This window comes from Canis lupus, chromosome X (genome assembly GCF_003254725.2).
Source record: "Canis lupus dingo isolate Sandy chromosome X, ASM325472v2, whole genome shotgun sequence".
Classification (NCBI taxonomy): Eukaryota; Metazoa; Chordata; class Mammalia; order Carnivora; family Canidae; genus Canis; species Canis lupus.
In genome coordinates this window covers 59,003,264-59,024,925 of record NC_064281.1, presented here as the reverse complement: position 1 = coordinate 59,024,925, position 21,662 = coordinate 59,003,264, and positions in this window count along the sequence as shown.

Sequence of the window (21,662 nt, the reverse complement as noted above, 5' to 3'; positions counted from 1 at the left end):
CAAGACTTGTAAGCAGGTTAGGCAGCAAGTGGAAGCACTGTGCTGTATACTACAGGTCCTTCTATGCTTATGCTGAGGGATGGGGGAGGAAATGGTGCTGGCCAGCTTCTTTGTCCCCAGAGAAGTGTTTTTGTGCTTTGCTGTTCTTAGAGAAGCACTCTAAAAGAGTGAATATCTTTCCTTCATGTCCCAGAAAAGGCAGGCAATATTTCAGATTGCTGTTTTCATGTTGTCTGTTTCTGGGTTGCTTGCCTGCCTGTAGCAGCACAGTTCACTTTGGGCTCTATTTTAGCTAAGCCTGCTGACTTTTAAAACTCCAAACCAGAGACACACTCTGGCAGAAACCTGTACTTGGCAGTCTGCTGGGGTAGAGTCTGACTGTTCTGGGATGGATGAAGCTTTGACTAAGAAGGGCAGTCACACCAGAGCACAAGGGCATGGGATTTGGAGGAAAGCCGTCTAAATAGCTAGTGTCTGTGTTAGCCATCCTCAGTAGGTGTTTCTGTGTCTGTTCTTCTGGGGGCAGAAGAGGGAGGGAAATGGTGCCCCCTGGCTCTTTTATCCCTAGAGAGGTGTTTCTGTGGATGCCCCCTCTCACAAATGTGCTTTAAGAAGGGCAAACTGTCTCCCTGTGTGCCTTAGGAAATCCTCAGATTGCTCCATATGCCCTGTGATTTTTGTCTGCCGTTTCTCGAGGAGCAATGCAATGCCTTCTATCCCAGGCAAACCTACTGACCTGTAAGCCCCACTGGCTGCAAAAAATGACAAAAAATAGTCCCTTTCCTTTGCCCTGGCAATAGCTTTGAGGAAGTGTTCTCCTTGTGTATTCCCCTGTTCCACTCTCTGTTGCCTTTTCCTGCAAACAAGGATCATTTTCCTCCAAAGCAGCCATGATCCATTTCTCTTTCAAACCACATCTCCCTCTTTCCCTCTTCCTCCATGTGGTCTCTTCTCTTTCACTAGTTGTTCAGTTTGTTTTCGCAACCCTCAAGTCAATTTCTTGGATATTCAGAATGATTTGATAGCTATGTATTTGTGTTTGAGGAGAAAGACAAGCCTAGGCTCCTACTACTACATCATCATCTTTGTTCCAAGACTGATGTGTGAGAAAAATCTTAATTGATTCAACATATATGGGGTGCCTACCATGTGCTAAGCACTCTTCTAGGCTGTAGAGGTATAGAAGTGGACAAAACAAATATTCCTGTCTTTATGAAATATACATCAGAAGCAATTAACTAAATTTTCACCAATGGTATATGAATGTGCTCATTTTTTTCCTTATTCACATTAAGATTACTATTTTTCAAGATTTATGGATTCATTTATTTTAGAAAAAAAGAGAAAGGGGGAGGGGCAGAGGGGGAAGGAAAGAAGGAATCTCAAGCTGACTCCCCACTGAGTGTGGAGCCTGATTTGAGTCTGAATCCCAAGACCCTGAGATTATGACCTGAGCCAAAATCAAGATTTAGATGCTTAACTGACTGAGCCATTCAGGCACACCAAGATAACTATTTTTTACAAATCTTAGTGACTTTAGTAAGAGTAAATCCATGCTCCTTGGTCTTTTCATTCACATATCTTTAATTATTTAGTGAGATTAAGTATTTTTTATGTGTTTTAGTCATTTCTGCTTTCTCATTATAAATTCTATATTGCAAGTGATTTGCCAGTCTGTCACTTTGGACATGATATCTTTGACATTCATCTACTGGAGGTAATTTTCCTTGTTTCTTTTTGTTTTGTTTGGTTTGGCCTATAATTCTCCAGTATTTATTTATTTATTTATTATTTTTTTTATTGGTGTTCAATTTACTAACATACAGAATAACACCCAGTGCCTGTCACCCATTCACTCCCACCCCCCGCCCTCCTCCCCTTCTACCACCCCTAGTTCGTTTCCCAGAGTTAGCAGTCTTTACGTTCTTTCTCCCTTTCTGATATTTCCCACACATTTCTTCTCCCTTCCCTTATTTTCCCTTTCACTATTATTTATATTCCCCAAATGAATGAGAACATATAATGTTTGTCCTTCTCCGACTGACTTACTTCACTCAGCATAATACCCTCCAGTTCCATCCACGTTGAAGCAAATGGTGGGTATTTGTCATTTCTAATAGCTGAGTAATATTCCATTGTATACATAAACCACATCTTCTTTATCCATTCATCTTTCGTTGGACACCGAGGCTCCTTCCACAGTTTGGCTATCGTGGCCATTGCTGCTAGAAACATCGGGGTGCAGGTGTCCCGGCGTTTCATTGCATTTGTATCTTTGGGGTAAATCCCCAACAGTGCAATTGCTGGGTCGTAGGGCAGGTCTATTTTTAACTGTTTGAGGAACCTCCACACAGTTTTCCAGAGTGGCTGCACCAGTTCACATTCCCACCAACAGTGTAAGAGGGTTCCCTTTTCTCCGCATCCTCTCCAACATTTGTTGTTTCCTGCCTTGTTAATTTTCCCCATTCTCACTGGTGTGAGGTGGTATCTCATTGTAGTTTTGATTTGTATTTCCCTGATGGCAAGTGATGCAGAGCATTTTCTCATATGCATGTTGGCCATGTCTATGTCTTCCTCTGTGAGATTTCTGTTCATGTCTTTTGCCCATTTCATGATTGGATTGTTTGTTTCTTTGGTGTTGACTTTAAGAAGTTCTTTACAGATCTTGGAAACTAGCCCTTTATCTGATATGTCATTTGCAAATATCTTCTCCCATTCTGTAGGTTGTCTTTGAGTTTTGTTGACTGTATCCTTTGCTGTGCAAAAGCTTCTTATCTTGATGAAGTCCCAATAGTTCATTTTTGCTTTTGTTTCTTTTGCCTTCGTGGATGTATCTTGCAAGAAGTTACTGTGGCCGAGTTCAAAAAGGGTGTTGCCTGTGTTCTTCTCTAGGATTTTGATGGAATCTTGTCTCACATTTAGATCTTTCATCCATTTTGAGTTTATCTTTGTGTATGGTGAAAGAGAGTGGTCTAGTTTCATTCTTCTGCATGTGGATGTCCAATTTTCCCAGCACCATTTATTGAAGAGACTGTCTTTCTTCCAATGGATAGTCTTTCCTCCTTTATCGAATATTAGTTGCCCATAAAGTTCAGGGTCCACTTCTGGATTCTCTATTCTGTTCCACTGATCTATGTGTCTGTTTTTGTGCCAGTACCACACTGTCTTGATGACCACAGCTTTGTAGTACAACCTGAAATCTGGCATTGTGATGCCCCCAGATATGGTTTTCTTTTTTAAAATTCCCCTGGCTATTCGGGGTCTTTTCTGATTCCACACAAATCTTAAAATAATTTGTTCTAACTCTCTGAAGAAAGTCCATGGTATTTTGATAGGGATTGCATTAAACGTGTATATTGCCCTGGGTAACATTGACATTTTCACAATATTAATTCTGCCAATCCATGAGCATGGAATATTTTTCCATCTCTTTGTGTCTTCCTCAATTTCTTTCAGAAGTGTTCTATAGTTTTGAGGGTATAGATCCTTTACATCTTTGGTGAGGTTTATTCCTAGGTATCTTATGCTTTTGGGTGCAATTGTAAATGGGATTGACTCCTTAATTTCTCTTTCTTCAGTCTCATTGTTAGTGTATAGAAATGCCACTGATTTCTGGGCATTGATTTTGTATCATGCCACGCTACCGAATTGCTGTATGAGTTCTAGCAATCTTGGGGTGGAGACTTTTGGGTTTTCTATGTAGAGTATCATGTCATCGGCGAAGAGGGAGAGTTTGACTTCTTCTTTGCCAATTTGAATGCCTTTAATGTCTTTTTGTTGTCTGATTGCTGAGGCTAGGACTTCCAGTACTATGTTGAATAGCAGTGGTGAGAGTGGACATCCCTGTCTTGTTCCTGATCTTAGGGGAAAGGCTCCCAGTGCTTCCCCATTGAGAATGATATTTGCTGTGGGCTTTTCATAGATGGCTTTTAAGATGTTGAGGAATGTTCCCTCTATCCCTACACTCTGAAGAGTTTTGATCAGGAATGGATGCTGTATTTTGTCAAATGCTTTCTCTGCATCCAATGAGAGGATCATATGGTTCTTGGTTTTTCTCTTGCTGATATGATGAATCACATTGATTGTTTTACGGGTGTTGAACCAGCCTTGTGTCCCAGGGATAAATCCTACTTGGTCATGGTGAATAATTTTCTTAATGTACTGTTGGATCCTATTGGCCAGTATCTTGTTGAGAATTTTTGCATCCATGTTCATCAGGGATATTGGTCTGTAATTCTCCTTTTTGGCGGGGTCTTTGTCTGGCTTTGGAATTAAGGTGATGCTGGCTTCATAGAACGAATTTGGAAGTACTCCATCTCTTTCTATCTTTCCAAACAGCTTTAGGAGAATAGGTATGATTTCTTCTTTAAACGTTTGATAAAATTCTCCTGGGAAGCCATCTGGCCCTGGACTCTTGTGTCTTGGGAGGTTTTTGATGACTGCTTCAATTTCCTCCCTGGTTATTGGCCTGTTCAGGTTTTCTATTTCTTCCTGTTCCAGTTTTGGTAGTTTGTGGCTTTCCAGGAATGCGTCCATTTCTTCTAGATTGCCTAATTTATTGGCGTATAGCTGTTCATAATATGTTTTTAAAATCGTTTGTATTTCCTTGGTGTTGGTAGTGATCTCTCCTTTCTCATTCATGATTTTATTAATTTGAGTCTTCTCTCTCTTCTTTTTAATAAGGCTGGCTAATGGTTTATCTATCTTATTAATTCTTTCAAAGAACCAACTCCTGGTTCTGTTGATCTGTTCCACAGTTTTTCTGGTCTCGATTTCGTTGAGTTCTGCTCGAATCTTTATTAGCTCCCTTCTTCTCTTGGGTGTAGGATCTATTTGCTGTTTTTTCTCTAGCTCCTTTATGTGTAAGGTTAGCTTTTGTATTTGAGTTCTTTCCAGTTTTTGTTTTTTTTTTTTTTTTTTTTTTTTAATTTTTTTTATTTATTTATGATAGTCACAGAGAGAGAGAGAGAGAGAGAGAGAGAGAGGCAGAGACATAGGCAGAGGGAGAAGCAGGCTCCATGCACTGGGAGCCCGACGTGGGATTCGATCCCGGGTCTCCAGGATCGCGCCCTGGGCCAAAGGCAGGCGCTAAACCGCTGCGCCACCCAGGGATCCCTCTTTCCAGTTTTTGAATGGATGCTTGTATTGCGTCCAGTATTTATTTAGAAACTTTTCCAACTATAAGACTTTTCTGTATTACAGTATATAATTTGAATAATCCAATTTATTAATAATTTAATTACATTATAATAAGTTTGAAATTCCATGAAGAAATTCTGGAAGAGTGAAAGTATCAAAGTAGAGATAAACGTAACTGTTGTAGTGAGTCCTGATCCAGATACAGTTGTAGCCTTTCAAAAACATTAATGTGCATCCTACTGTCATATATTTTTCTGCTTATTATTCAAAAATAATTTAAAGCTTACAGAAAAGATGCCAGAATAGTACAAAGGACTGCCTTATTCTCTTTGTTCGAATTGATCAAGTATTTAAGAGTTTGTCCCATTTATTTTATCATTCACTATTATCTAGCTATCTATCATCTATCTATATCTATATATCCATCCATCTATCTTCGTTGAAATACTTGAATTTAAGTTTTAGATGTCATTCTCCTTTACATCCAAATAATTTCTAGATTATTTCCAAAGATCAAGGACATTCCACAATATAAGTTCATTCAATTTTCAACTTTGGGAAGTTTAATGCTCATACAGTGCATTTTCTTTATTCTATCAACCATATTTCAATTTTTTTCAGTTGATTTAATATTAAACATGATAACAGTTTCCTCCTGCAGTTCATGATTATGCATTTCAGCTATTTGTCATATCTTTTTGTTATATTGAATCTGGAAAAGTTCTTAAGCCTTTCAGGCTATGAATTCTGAATCACACTACAGAAATGATTTTGTATCTTGAGCACAGACATCTTTTGTGTGCATACTGATATACATAAAATAAAATCCACTAATTTTATGTGCATATTAATGAGTTTTGGTAAATATATACAGCACAATACAGATTTAGAATCTTTCTATTTTCCCAGAAAGTTCCCTTCTGTCTATTTGCAGTCAATCTTTGTCTCTGCCAACGCCCAGCGGCAAGTGCTGATTGGCTCCCTCTCCATATAGTTTTGTCTTTTCTAGATTTCTTACATATGGAGTCATACAATATGTAGACTTTAGTGTCTGGCTTCTTTCACAAAGCTTTATGTTTTTGATTTTCACCCATGCTGTGCCATGAATTTTATTTCTTTTTATTTCCAAGTAATATTCCATTATATAGATATATCATGATTTGTTTATCTACTCACTGGGTGATGGTAATTGGAGTTGTTTCCAGTTTTTAATCTATTTACATGTGCTGTTGCTATGAACATTCTTATACAAGTGTTGTCAGGACATATTTTCATTTCTTGTGGGTGTATACCTACGAATGAAATTGTTAGGTCATATGGTAACTTTAACATTTTGAAGAATTGTGAGACTATTTCCAAATTGCACCATCTTACATTACATCAACAATGAATGAAAGTTCCTATTATGAGGCATACATATCGACATTTGTTTTTAACACATTTTTGATATTAGCTATTCTTGTGGGTGTTCATTGGTATTTCATATGGTTTCAATTTGCATTTGCCTAATATCTAATGATATTGAGATACTTTTTATGTTCTTATTGCTGATTTATGTAATCTCTTTGGAAATTTAAAAAAAATTTTTTTAAATTTTATTTATTTATGATAGTCACACACACACACACACAGAGAGAGAGAGAGAGAGAGAGGCAGAGACACAGGCAGAGGGAGAAGCAGGCTCCATGCAGGGAGCCCGACGTGGGATTCGAACCCATGTCTCCAGGATCGCACCCTGGGCCAAAGGCAGGCGCTAAACTGCTGCGCCACCCAGAGATCCCTCTTTGGAAAATATTAAGATATTTTGACTATTTTAAAATTAACTTATTAATCTTTTTATTAAGTTGTAATAAGATTTGCGTGCCCTTTATGTATTCTGCATAATAATAAATTTTAGCAAAGTTATGGAGTTATAAAATGATCACCATAATCCTATCATAGAACATTTTACCTGTATTCCATTTACATTTAGTCCATGTCCCCAAACCAATCCCAAGGCAGCTATTAATCTACTTTCTGTTTCTATAAATTTACTTAAAAATTATTTATTTGAGTATAGTTGATACACACCCCTAAATTAGTTTTAGGCATACAACATAGTGATTTGACAAGTTTATACATTATGCTATGTTCACCAGAGGCATAGCTACCGTTTGTCACCATAAAATACCATTACAGTACAATTGACTGTATTTCCTATTCTGTGACGTTGATTCCTGTAACATACTTATTCCATAAGTGGAAGCCTGTATCTCTCACTCCCTTATACCCATTTTTCCATCCTCCTGCCCCCCTTCCTTCTAGTAACTATCAGTTTGTTCTGTATTTATAGGTCCAATTCTGCTTTTTGTTTGTTTATTCATATTTTTAGATTACACATATAAGTGAAATCATATGGTATTGTTTTTCTCAATCTGAATTATTTCACTTAGCATATACCCCATAGGTCCATCCATGTTGTTGCAAATGGCAAGATCTCATCCTTATTTATAGCTGCATAATACTCCATTATATATATATAATATATATATACATCACCACTTCCTTATCCATTTGTCCATTGATGGACCCTTGGGTTGTTTCTATATCTTGGATATTGTAAATAATGCTGCAACAAACATACAGATGTATATATCTTTCAAATTAGTGTTTTCATTTTCCTCAGGCAAATACCCAGTAATGGAACTACTGGACCATATGGTATTTTTATTCCTAATTTTTTGAGGCAGCTCTGTAGTGTTTTCCACAGTGACTTTATCAATTGACATTCTCACAAACAATGCACAGAACTCCTTTATCTCCACAGCCTTGTTACTTCCTGTTGTTTCTTGTCTATTTACTTTTAGCCATTTTGACAGGTAAGGTGATATCTAATTGCAGTTTTGATTTGCATGTCCTTGATGATTAATAATGTTGAGCATCTTTTCATGTGCCTGTTGGGTATTTACACATTTCCCCTGGGAAAGTACCTGTTCAGGAGCTCTGCCCATTTTTAAATTATACTGTTTGGTGTTCTTTGGTGTTGAGTTGTATAAGTTTTTTCTATATTTTGGGTATTAACCCCTTATCAGATATACCATTTGAAAATATATTCAGGAGGAAACTTGGAAGATACCAGAGAAGGATCCTAAGTTCACCATGTCCTAGGATACACAGAGATAATTGGCATGTCAGTGCAACTAACCTAGACATTGGCCCAAAGACTGACAGAACAGTCTCTTCACAGTTAATCAAAGAGAAAAAACCTCATCCGAAAGGGTGGGAAAAGTGGAGACATGGTCAGGAACCAAACTCTTGGTGAGACTAACCACAAACAGGAGGGACACCATATCATGGAGAAAGGAAAGGAAGAGATCCCACACCAGGCAACAGAAACATGGGGAAAATTACATTAGAAGATGATTTCTCATAACGTTTGTCTTTGAAAACTAGTGGGGCTTATCTTCATGAGTTTTTACGATCAGCAAGACTTAAATCCAGGTACTTTAAAAATCAGTGGGCTTAGCTCAGTAAGAGCCAGAATGTGATAGGAAAATGAGTCCCTGCCCATAACAAGACAGTATAAGAAACACCACCACTGAGATATAACATAAAAGCAGCAGTTTAAAAAGCACCTGAAGTATATGGAAAAGAGATTTATTTATTAATCTAAAAATGTGTGTAGGAGTGGCAGTAATCTTTAGGAGAGTTCTTAGAATAGAAGGCCTTCCAAATGCCATTTCCCACCCTCTGTTCTACCCCAGATGCTCAGACACTTGTGACAAACAGAACATACACTTCCCATGTAGCTTACTTATACCACATGCCCCTCCCTCAATTTTTCCTGTGAAATCATCCCATCTAACTTCCTCACTTATCAGGAATCCTTCCAAAGTTGCTCCTGGTATGTCTCATTCTGTAAACAGTACAAATGGCCACTGGCATCACTCCAAAATGACTTTTGCCAAAGGGAGAGAGGAGGATAATGACACACACTTATTTGACTGCAGCCACAACATTTGGATAGAGACAAACATCTGATATGACTACAGTCCAGGTCTAGAAACAAGCCCATTAGGGTACAATGCAGGGAACATGCTCTGCAGTTAAGGATGACCACAGACTTGGAAAATCACCTCAGGCAGACAACTTGTGTGACCCATTTCCAAGCTCAAGGTGGCCCAAGACTGAACCCTTACAGACAGAGGCACAAATACTGCATATAATATGCAAAGGGAGCCATTGCAACTGACTGGACTGAAAGCAAATAAAGCTCAACCACAAGAGTAGGATACACACAATACATATAGGAGATAACCCTTGAAGCACCATGGTTTAAGGAACAGGGGACATTGCACTATAAGGCATTACAAGACCTCTTATTCATAAAGCCATTACATTCATGATCAAGAAATATAGCTAACTTACCAAATACATATTAACAAACACAGAATTAATCAAAATGAGGATACAGAACAATATGTTCTAAATGAACAAATAAGAAAATTACTGCAAAAGAGCTAAATGAAACATAAAGAGCAATATCCCTGATAAAGAATTCAAAGCAATAGTGATAAAGGTACATACCGAACATGAGAAAAGTGGAGGATCTCAGTGAGAACTTCAACAGAGAGATAGAAGCTATTTTTAAAAATCAGACAGAAAAACTAAATAATTGAAATAAAAAATATACTAGAGGGTATCCATAGCAAACTATAGAAAGCAGAAAAATAGATCAGCAAGCTGGAAGACAGTGTAATTAAAAGCAACCAAATGAACAGTAAAGAGAAAAAAATAATAAAAAATGAGAACAGTTTAAGAGAACCCAGTAACACTCTCAAGCATAATAACATTCACCTTATAGAGATCCCATAAGTAGAAGAAAAAGAAAAAGGGGCAGAAATTTATTGAAGAAATAATAGCTGAAAATTTCTGTAATCTGGGAAGGAAACAGACTTTCAGATTCGAGAGGCACAGAGAGCCCAAACAAAACCAATCTAAGGAGGTTTATACCAAGACACATAACTAAACTAGCAAAAAGTAGTAACAGAGAATTTTAAGAGAATCAAGAGTAATGAAAGCAGATACATACAAGGGAAACAGCACAAAGTTATCAAGTGATTTTTCTGCAGAAACTTTGCATTGCAAAACAGGGCGGCATAATCAAAGAGCTGAAGGAAAAAAAATACTCTATCCAGCAGTGCTATCATTCAGAATAGAAGGAAATATAGAGTTTCTAAGACAAACGAAAGGTAAAGGAATTTATCACCACTAAACCAGCATTACAAGAAACACTAAAGGGAACTCTTTGAGTGGAAGGCCAGAATCAGGAGTAAAAAACTAGAAAAGAAAAATTAAATTTATAGGTAAATAGAAACATAATAAAAGTAGTAGATTAATATTCATACAACCAATATGGAGGTTAAAACACAAAAACAGTTAAATGGATCACATCTATAAAAATCAAGCTGGGTATTCACAAAATAAAAAGGTGTAAAGTATGACATCATACATATAAACCATGAGGTTGGGAATAAAAGTTTAGTACTTTTAGAATGGTTTCAAAAGTAAGTGACCATCAACTTAATATAGATGGCTATATGCATAGGGTGTTATATGAACCTAATGTTAACAAGAAATTGAAAATCTGGGGATGCCTAGGTGGCTCAGTAGTTGAGCATCTACCTTCAGCTTAGGGCGTGATCCTGGAGTTCTGGGATCGAGACCCACATCGGCTTCCTGCATGGAGCCTACTTCTCCCTCTGCCTGTGTCTCTGTGTCTCTCATGAACAAATAAATAAAATTTTTAAAAAGAAGAAATTAAAAATCTGACATAGACATGTAAAAAATAATGAGAAGGAAACACAATCATATCATTAAAGAAAGGTATAAAAATATAAGAAAACACAGTGAAGGAAGAAAGGGAAAGGAAGAACTAAAAATACAACCATAAAAATATGAAAAGAACAATAAGCATATTCCTACCAATAATTGAGTATAAATGGACTAAATGCTTCAATCAAAAGTGATAAGGTGGCTAAATAAAAAGGAACATCTATCTACAGGCTGCCTAGAAAATATTCATACCAAGATGGTGAAAGAGTAGGGGTCCTCAGCTCACCTGGTCCCACCAACTTACCTAGATAATATACAAAACATCCTGAACACCTACAAATTCAACTTGAGATTTAAAGAGAGAACAGCCAGAATGCTACAGAGAGAAGGGTTTTTGCTTCTAGCAAGAATCATCTAGGGTGAAATTTACTTAGGTAGTGGTTGATATTCTTGACTCAGCCCACTCTTACAGCCACTCTGCACAGAGCAAAATGACTAGAAGGAAGAATTCACCACAAAAGAAAGAAGCAGAAACAGTACTCTATGCTACAGTTACAGAATATTGATTGCAATTCAATATCAGAAAGCCAATTCAGAAGCACAATTACAGAGCTACTGGTGGCTCTGGAAAAAAGCATAAAGGATTCTAGAGACTCCATGACTGCAGAATTTAGATCTAATCACTGGAAAAAAAGCATAAAGGATTCTAGAGACTCCATGACTGCAGAATTTAGATCTAATCAGGCCAAAATTAAAAATCAATTAAATGAGGTGCAATCCAAACTGGATGTTAATGAGGTGGAAGAAAGAGTGAGCAACATAGAAGACAAGTTGATGACAAGGAAGGAAGCTGAGGAAAAAAAAGAAAAACAAGAGACCATGAGGAAAGGTTAAGGGAAATAAAAGCCTCAGAAGGAAGAATCTACATATAATTTGGGTTCCAGAAAACTCTGAGAGGGTCAGAGGGCCAGAAAGCATATTTGAACAAATCATAACTGAGAATGTCCCTAATTTGGGGAGGGAAACAGGTATTCAGATCCAGGAGATAGAGAGGCCCCCCCCCAAAAAAAAACCAATAAAAACCGTTCAACACCTCAATATTTAATAGTGAAACTTGCAAATTCCGAAGACAAAGAGAAAATCCTTAAAGCAGTGAGAGACAAGTGATTCTTAACTTATATGGGGATAAATATCGAATTAACAGCAGGTCTCTCCACAGAAACCTGGAAGGCGGGATCCCTGGGTGGCGCAGCGGTTTGGCACCTGCCTTTGGCCCAGGGCATGATCCTGGAGACTCGGGATCGAATCCCACATCGGGCTCCCGGTGCATGGAGCCTGCTTCTCCCTCTGCCTGTGTCTCTGCCTCTCTCTCTCTCTCTCCGTGTGACTATCATGAATAAATAAATTAAAAAAAAAAAAGAAACCTGGAAGGCCAGAAAGGGCTGGCAGGATATATTCAAGGTACATGCAGCCAAGAATACTTTATCCAGAAAGACTGTCATTCAGAATAGAAGGAGAGATAATGAGCTTCCAAGAGAAGCAGAAACTGAAAGAATATGTGACCACCAAACCAGCTCTGAAAGAAATATTAAGGGAGACTCTGTAAAAGAAAGTGGATGCCCAAAGAAATAATCCACAAGAACGGGCACTGCATTGGTATTACGATGACGCTAAATTCATATCTTTCAATAGTTACTCTGAACGAAAATGGGCTAAATGAACCCATCAAGGGATTCAGGGTTTCAGACCGGATTAAAAAAGCAGGACCCATCTCTTTGCTGTCTACAAGAGACTCATTTGAGACCTAAGGACACCTACAGCCTGAACATGAAAGGTTGGAGAACCACTTACTACTCAAATGGTCCTCCAAAGAAAGCAGGGATAGCAATCCAAATATCAGATAAATTTAAGTTTATCCCATAGACTGTAGTAAGAGATGAAGAGGGATACTCTATCATACTTAAAGGGTCTATACAAAAAAAAAAAAAAAACAAAAACCTAACAATCATGAATATTCATACCCTGAATGTGGGAGCTGCCAAGTGTATCAATCAACTAATAACCAAAGTAAAGATATACTTAGATAATACTACACTGATACTAGGAGACTTCAACACTGTTATTTCTGCAAATGACAGATATTCTAAGTAGAACATCACCAAAGAAACAAGGGCCTTAAATGATACACTGGACCACATGTATTTCACAGATACATATAGAACTTTGCATCCGAACAAAAGTGAATACACATTCTTCCCAAGTGCACATGGAACTTTCTCCAGAGTAGACCACATATTGGGTCACAAATCAGGTCTCAACAGATACCAAAAGATTGGGATTGTTCCCTGCATATTTTCAAATCACAATGCTTTGAAACTAGAACTCAATCACAAGAAGAAATTTGGAAGAAAGTCAAACACTTGGAGGTTAAAAACCATCCTACGAAAAGATTAATGGCTCAACGAGGAAATTAGAGAAGAATTTAAAAGATTCATGGAAACTAATGAGGATGATGATACAACCATTCAAAATCTTTGGGATACAGCAAAAGCAGTGTTAAGAGAGAAATACATTGCAATACAAGCATCTCTCAAAAAGATGAAAAAAAAAAAACCCCAAATACACAAGCTAACCCTGCACCTAAAGGAACTAGAGGTAGAACAGCAAATAAAGCCTACACCTAGCCAAAGAAGAGAGTTAATAAAGATTCGAGTAGAACTCAATGAAATAAAGATCAGAGGAACTGTAGAGCAGATCAACAAAACCAGGAGTTGCTTCTTTGAAAGAATTAATAAGATAGATAAACCATTAGCCAGCCTTATTAAAAACAAAAGAGAGGGGATCCCTGGGTGGCGCAGCGGTTTGGCGCCTGCCTTTGGCCCAGGGCGCGATCCAGGAGACCCGGGATCGAGTCCCACATCGGGCTCCCTGCATGGAGCCCGCTTCTCCCTCTGCCTGTGTCTCTGCCTCTCTCTCTCTCTCTCTGTGACTATCATGAATAAATAAATAAAAATCTTTAATAAAAAAAGAAACAAAAGAGAAAAGACTCAATTTAATAAAGTCATGAATGAAAAAGGAGAGACCACAACCAAAACCGAGGAAATACAAACGATTTTAAAGATGTATTATGAGAAGCTATATGCCAATAAATTATGCAATCTAGAAGAAATGGATGCATTTTTGGAAAACCACAAATTACCAAACCTGGAACAGGAAGAAATAGAAAACCTGAACAGACCAATAACTAGGGAGAAAATTGAAGCAGTCATTACAAACTCCCAAAACACAAAAGTCCGGGACCAGATGGCTTTGCAAGGGAATTCTATCAAACGTTTAAAGAAGAAACAATGCCTATTCTTAAAGCTGTTCCAAAGGACAGGAAGGGACAGAATACTTCCAAACTCGTTTTGTGAAGCCAGCATCACCTTAATTCCAAAACCAGACAAAGACCCCACCAAAAAGGAGAATTATAGACAAATATCCTTGATGGACACAGATGCAATAATTCACAAGATACTAGCCATTAGGATCCAACAGTACATTAAGAAGATTATTCACCATGACCAAGTGGGATTTATCCCCAGGATGCAAGGCTGGTTCAACACTCATAAAGCAAGCAATGTGATAGATCATATCAAAAAGAGAAAAAACAAGAACCATATGATCCTATCAATAGATGCAGAGAAAGCATTTGACAAAATACAGCATCCATTCCTGATCAAAACTCTTCAGAGTGTAGAGAAAGAGGGAACATTCATCAGCATCTTAAAAGCTGTCTACAAAAAGCCCACAGCGATTATCATTCTCAATGGGGAAAAACTGAGAGTCTTTCCCGTAAGATCAGGAACACGACAGGGATTTCCACTCTCACCACTGCTATTCTACATAGTACTAGAAGTCCTAGCCTCAGCAATCAGGCAACAAAAAGAAATAAAAGGCATTCAAATTGGCAAAGAAGAAGTCAAACTCTTCCTCTTCGCAGATGACATGATTCTGAACATAGAAAACCCAAAAGACTCCACCCCCGGATTGCTAGAACTCATACAGCAATTCGGCAGTGTGGCAGGATACAAAATCAATGCCCAGAAATCATTGGCATTTCTATACACTGAGACTGAAGAAAGAGAAATGGAGTCAATCCCATTGACATTTGCACCCAAAAGCATAAGATACCTAGGAATAAACCTAACCAAAGAGATAAAGGATCTATACCCTAAAAACTACAGAAAACTTCTGAAAGAAATTGAGGAAGAGACAAAGAGAAGGAAAAATGTTCCATGCTCATGGATTGGAAGAATTTATATTCTTTAAATATCAATGTACCCAGGGCAATTTACGTGTTCAATGCAATCCCTATCAAAATACCATGGACTTTCTTCAGAGAGTTGGAACAAATCATCTTAAGTTTTGTGTGGAATCAGAAAAGACCCCAAATAGCCAGGAGAATATTGAAAAAGAAAACCAGAGCCGGGGGCGTCACAAGGCCAGATTTCAAGTTGTATTACAAAGCTGTGTTCATCAAGGCAGTATGGTACTGGCAGAAAAACAGACACATAAATCAATGGAACAGAATAGAGGATCCAGAAATGGGCCCTCAACTCTATGATAAACTAATATTCAACAAAGTAGGAAAAACTATCCATTGGAAAAAGGATAGGGTCTTCAATAAATAGCGTTGGGTAAATGGGACAGCCACTTGCAGAAGAATGAAACTAGACCATTCTCTTACACCATACACAAAGATCAACTCAAAATGGATGAAAGATCTACATGTGAGACAAGAATCCATCAAAATCCTAGAGGAGAACACAGGCAACACCCTTTTTGAACTTGGCCACAGCAACTTCTTGCAAGATACATCCATGAAGGTAACGGAAACAAAAGCAAAAATGAATTATTGAGACTTAATCAAGATAAAAAGCTTCTCCACAGCAAAAGAACAGTCAGCAAAAGTAAAAGACAACCCAGAGAATGGGAGAAGATATTTGTAAATGATATATCAGATAAAGGGCTAGTATTCAAGGTCTATAAAGAACTTATTAAACTCAACAGCAATGAAACAAACAATCCAAACATGAAATGGGCAAAACATAAACAGAAGTTTCACCAAAGAAAACATTGGAGGTCCCTCAGTGGCTCAGCGGTTTAGCGCCTTCCTTCTACCCAGTCTGTGATCCTGGAGTCCCAGGATCGAGTCCTGCATCAGTCTCCCTGCATGGAGCCTGCTTCTCTCTCTGCCTTGGTCTCCGCTTCTCTGTCTCTCTGCGTGTGTCTCTCATGAATAAATAAATAAAATCTTTAAAAAAACTACACATGGCTAACAAGCACACGAGAAGATGCTCTGCATCACTTGCCTTAAGGGAAATTCCTACCCTATGACAATCCAGCAATCGCTCTACTGGGGATTTACCCCAAAGATACAGATGCAGTGAAATCCTGAGTCACCTGCACTCCAATGTTTATCGCAACAATGTTTACAATAGCCAAACTGTGGAAGGAGCTTTGGTGTCCATTGAAAGATGAATGGATAAAGAAGATGTGGTCTGTAAATCCAATGGAATATTACTCAGCCATTAGAAACAACAAATACTCACCATTTGCTTCGAGTGGATGGAACTGGAGGGTCTGCGGTGAGTCTCCTATATGCAGTATGTAGATCGGTTTATTTTTTTATCCATTCTGGCACCCCATGTCTTTTTATTGGAACATTTAGGCTATTTATATTTAATTATCGATATACATGTAATTATTGCCACTTTTAAAATTTCTTTTCTGATAGTCTTTCTATTCTTCTGAGTTCTTGTCTTCTCTTGTGCTCCTTTTTTGTGTTTGATGAGTATTTATAGTGTTATGTTTGGCTTTATTTCTCTTTATTTTTTTGTGTATCTATTACAGGTTTTGGTTCCTATGAAATGCATATGTAACATCCTAAGTAAATAGAAGTCTCTATTAATCTGATTGTCCTTTAAGTTCAAACACGCTATAAACCATAAAGAAAACAATAACAGTAAAAAAAAACAGGAAAAGAAATAAAGACTTCTTTCTCTTTTTTTTTTTACCCGTTCACTTCCTTTTATACCCCTTCTCCATGTATTATATGTATGTAGTCATTTTTACATCTGTTTATTCATAATTTTCTGATGTCTAATTATGGCTATTTCTCTTTCAATAAAGAAGTCTCTTTAACATATCTTGTAAGTCTGGTTTATGAGTGATAAATTCCATTATTTTCTGGTTTTTCCTGTGAAACTTTTAATTCCCCTTCAAATCTAAATGATAACATTGCTGAGTAGAGTATTCTTGGTTGTAGCTTTTTTTCCTTTCAGTTATTTTCATTTATCATGCCCTTTGCTTCTGACCTGCAAAGTTTTTGTGAATAATAAGCTAATAGCCTTTTACCTTTTTCCTTGAAAGCAAATGTTTGTTTCTCTTTGCTACTTTTAAGATATTTTTCTTGATCTTTAAACTTTACATTTTAATTAGGTGCCATGGGGTGGATCTTCTTGGGTTCATCTTGTTTGGAACTCCCTGTGCTCCTTAAGCTGGATGTGTATTTCCTTCCCCAGGTTAGGGAAGTCTTTAGCTATTATTTCTTCAAGTAAATTTTCTACTCATTTCTCTTTCTTCTTAGGACCCCATATAATGCGAATCTTTTTCCTTATGTTTAGCATGGGTGCTTTCCATTACTCTATCTTCCAGACTATTGATAAATTCTTCTTCACTGATCTGTTGATTCCCTCTACTGTATTATTTATTTAAGTTACTGCATTCTTCAACTCTGGCTCTTTTTTATACTTCTTGTCTCTTTTAAAAATATTTTATTTTATTTATTCATCAGAGACACAGAGAGAGGCAGAGACATAGGCAGAGGGAGAAGCAGGCTTTTCACAGGGAGCCCAATTTGGGACTAAATCCCCTGACCCTGGGGTCACACCCTGAGCTTCAGGAAGATGCTCAACTACTGAGCCACCCAGGTGTCCCTTTCTAATCTCATTATTAAAGGTCTCACTGAGTTATTTCATTTTTTCCATCCCAGTGAGCATCTTCACAATTGTAACTCTATATTCTGTATCAGGCATATTGCTTATCTCTGTATCATTTAGTTCTTTTTCCGAGGTTTTGTCTTGTATTCTTTGGGAGGATATTACTTTCTCTCCCCATTTTGCTTGATTTTTTTGTTTGTTTTTATGGATCAAGAGGTATGGGTACTTCTAAACTTGAATTAATGATCTCAATTATGCTCATTACCTATGCAGGTTATGTGTGCTTGGTGAATTTTGCTGTCTGGCTGGAGCTGTGGCTGGCATGGGCAGGGAATTTCATGGTTCTCAATGCAGTGGGTGTCCTGGCAGGACAACTAAAGCCAAAGTGCATGCAAGCTGGTGTGTCCCAATGTTCTACACACATAGGGTGCCCTGGCAGGATATCAAAGCTTATGTTTATGTAAGATGGTGTGTCCCAGGGTTCTATGCATTGAGGGCAACCTGGGAGATTAGGCGAAGCTGAAATTGGTGTAAGGAGGCATGTTCCTGGGCACTCTGGGCAAGGGGTTTCTTGGAGTGGGGGCAACTTGAGCTTAGGTGTTGTGTGGGATAAAAGGTTCCTGTGCTCTCTGCTCAGACTGTGTTCCTGTGTTCTCCAAAAGGTTCCAGTGTTCTCTGCTCAGACACTGCTCAGACTAGGGTTACCTAGTTTTCTATGCACAAGTGGAACCTTGGCTTGATAGCTGAAGCTGGACTGGGTGTAAGCCAGGGTGTTCCAGGGTTGTCAGTGCAGAAGTTTTTTTGGTTTGGCAACTGAAGCCAAGTCTAGGGTGGGTGAAAGTGTTCCAGGGTGTCTATGTGCATGGGGAATCCTGGCAGCATGGCTGGATCTGAAGCAGATACCAGTTGGGAGATTCTGAAATTCTCTTGCTGAAGTGGCAAGCTGGCTTCATCTCCACACCCAGCTCTGATCTGTATTTTCTAGTTGGAAGCAAAGCATAAACTGTGCTGTTCTCTAGTCCCTCTGACTCAGAATGAGTTTCTTCAGCTCATTCACCATTTGGTGGAGTTCTAATGCTGTCTTTTTATAAACTAGTTGCTCCTTTGAACCATGGATTTTTTTTCTGTGCCCAAGGACAGAGAAATCTATTTTAGGCTGCTTGGTACTATCCATCCCCACTGCAGTTCACAGAGTTTGGAATGGAAGTTCTCTTCCTTATCATGTCTCTGTCTCTCTTGATGTTTTCATTTGACAACCTCTCCATTTTCTCTTCTGCAGAAGCTCTTCAGTTCACCTTAAGTTCTTCTTCAGGAGGAAATGATCAATAAATAGGTGTCACTTGGTGTCTCTGTATAGAAAGTGAGTTCAGGGTCTCTTACATTGCCATCTTGGATGGGACTCTATATATTTGCTTTTTATGAGACATTTCTTATATGGAATCATGCAAGATGTGGTCGGTTTCATCTGGCTTCTTTCAGTAAGAAGTTTCTCAGATTTATCCATCTGGTAGCTTGTACCAGAATTTCATTCATTTTATGACTGAATAATATTACACTGTGTAGGTATACTACACTTTATTTATCTAGTCATCAGTTGGGGTGTTCCAAGTTTGGCTATTATGAGTAATAGCATAACATTCAGGCATAACATTTTTGTAAAAACTTTATGGAGATGTAATTCAAATACCATTCAATCCACTCAGTGAAAGTATAATAAGTTGTGGTAAACTACAGTGTAGTTTTTAGTATATTCATAGACTTGTGCAAATTATCAACCACTACAGTTAACTTTAGAATATTTTTATCACTTTAAAATACATTCCCAGAAATTTTGCCTATCAATTCTCCTCAATTCTAGTGACTAATCTATTTAACCAATCACTAATCTATTTTCTTTCTGTATAGATTTGTTACTTCTGCTTATTTCATGTAAATGGAAAAATAGCATGTATGATATTTTATAATTGACTTATTTCATTCAATATAATGCTTTCAAGTTCCATCCAGATTGTAGCATGTATCAGTATTTCTTTCTTTTATGGCTTATTTATATTGCATTATATGGATATACCACGTTTTGTGTATCCACTAATCAGTTGATGAATATTAGAGTAGTTTCCATTTGGGAGCTATTACAAATAATGCTTTGAACATCTGTGTATGATTTCTGTGTGGACATAATTTTATTTATTTTTGAGCATATATCAATGACTAGAATTATTTGGCCAAATGATCTAAATTTTGAGAAACTAATAGTCTTTTTAATTTTAATAAGTTTTTTCTTGGTGCAGCGGTTTAGTGCCACCTGCAGCCCAGGGTGTGATCCTGGAGACCCGGGATCGAGTCCCATGTCAGGCTCCCTGCATGGAGCCTGCTTCTCCCTCAGCCCGTGTCTCTGCCTCTCTCTCTCTCTCTCTCTGAATAAATAAATAAATAAATCTTTTTTTAAAAAAGTTTTTTTTTCTTTTAAATCTGGTACAATTAACATATAGTGTTATATCAGTTTCAGATGTACAATTTAGTGATGCCACAATCCTATACATTGCTTAATGCTCATTATAAGTGCACTGTTTAATCACTATCTCTTATTTCAACCATTCCTCCACCAACCTCCCTTCTAGTAACCATCAGTTTGTTCTCTATGCTTATGAGTATGTTTCTTGATTTATCTCTCTTTCATTCCCTTTACTTTTTAATTTTTTTCTTAAATTCTACATTTGAGTGAAATTATATGGTATATGTCTTTCTCTGACTGACTTATATCACTTAACATTATACTGTCTAGCTCCATGAATGTCTTTCTAAATGGTAAGATTTTTTTTTCCTTTTTGTGGCTGAATAATATTCCATGTATGTTATATATATACTATATTATGTATACTGTATATATATATATTATATAGCGTGATACATATAATATATATCACATCTTCTTTTTCCATTCATCAGTCAATGGACACTTGGGCTGCTTCCATTATTTGGCTATTATAAATAAAGCTGAAATAAACATATGAGTACATATATCTTCTGGAATTAGTGCTCATGTCCTTTTTGGGTAAATATCCAGTTGTGTGGTTACTGGGTCACAGAGTAGTTCTATTTTTAATTTTTTGAGAAACGTCCATACTATCTTCCAAAGTGGCTGCGCCAGTTTGCATTTCCACCAAAAGTACACAAGTGTTCCTTTATCACCATTTCTTCACCAATACTTGTTGTTTTATCTGTTTTTTATTTTAGCCATTCTGACAAGTGTAAAGTGACATCTCATTATAGTTTTGATTTGCATTTTCCTGATACATGATGTGTAATGATGAGCATCTTTTCAGGTGTCTGTTGGCCATCTATATGTCTTCTTTGAATAAATGTCTGTTCATGTCTTCTGCCCATTTTTAAATTGGGCAGAATTGGAACACCAAAATTCATTTTGGGTGTTGATTTTATAAGTTATTTATATATTTTGGATATGAACATTGTATTGGAGATGCCATTTGCAAATATCTTCTCTCACTCAGAAGGCTGTTTTTTATTTTAGTGATTATTTCATTTGTTATGCAGAAACTTTATGTTGATGTAAACAGATGTAAAAGAGAGAAATTAAGAAGGCAATGCCATTGACAATTACATCAAAAGTAATAAAATACCAGGGAATAAGGAGGATGGCAGAAAAGTAGGAAGATTCTTGGCTTGGCTCGTCCTATGAATACAAGATAACAATTAAATCACCTA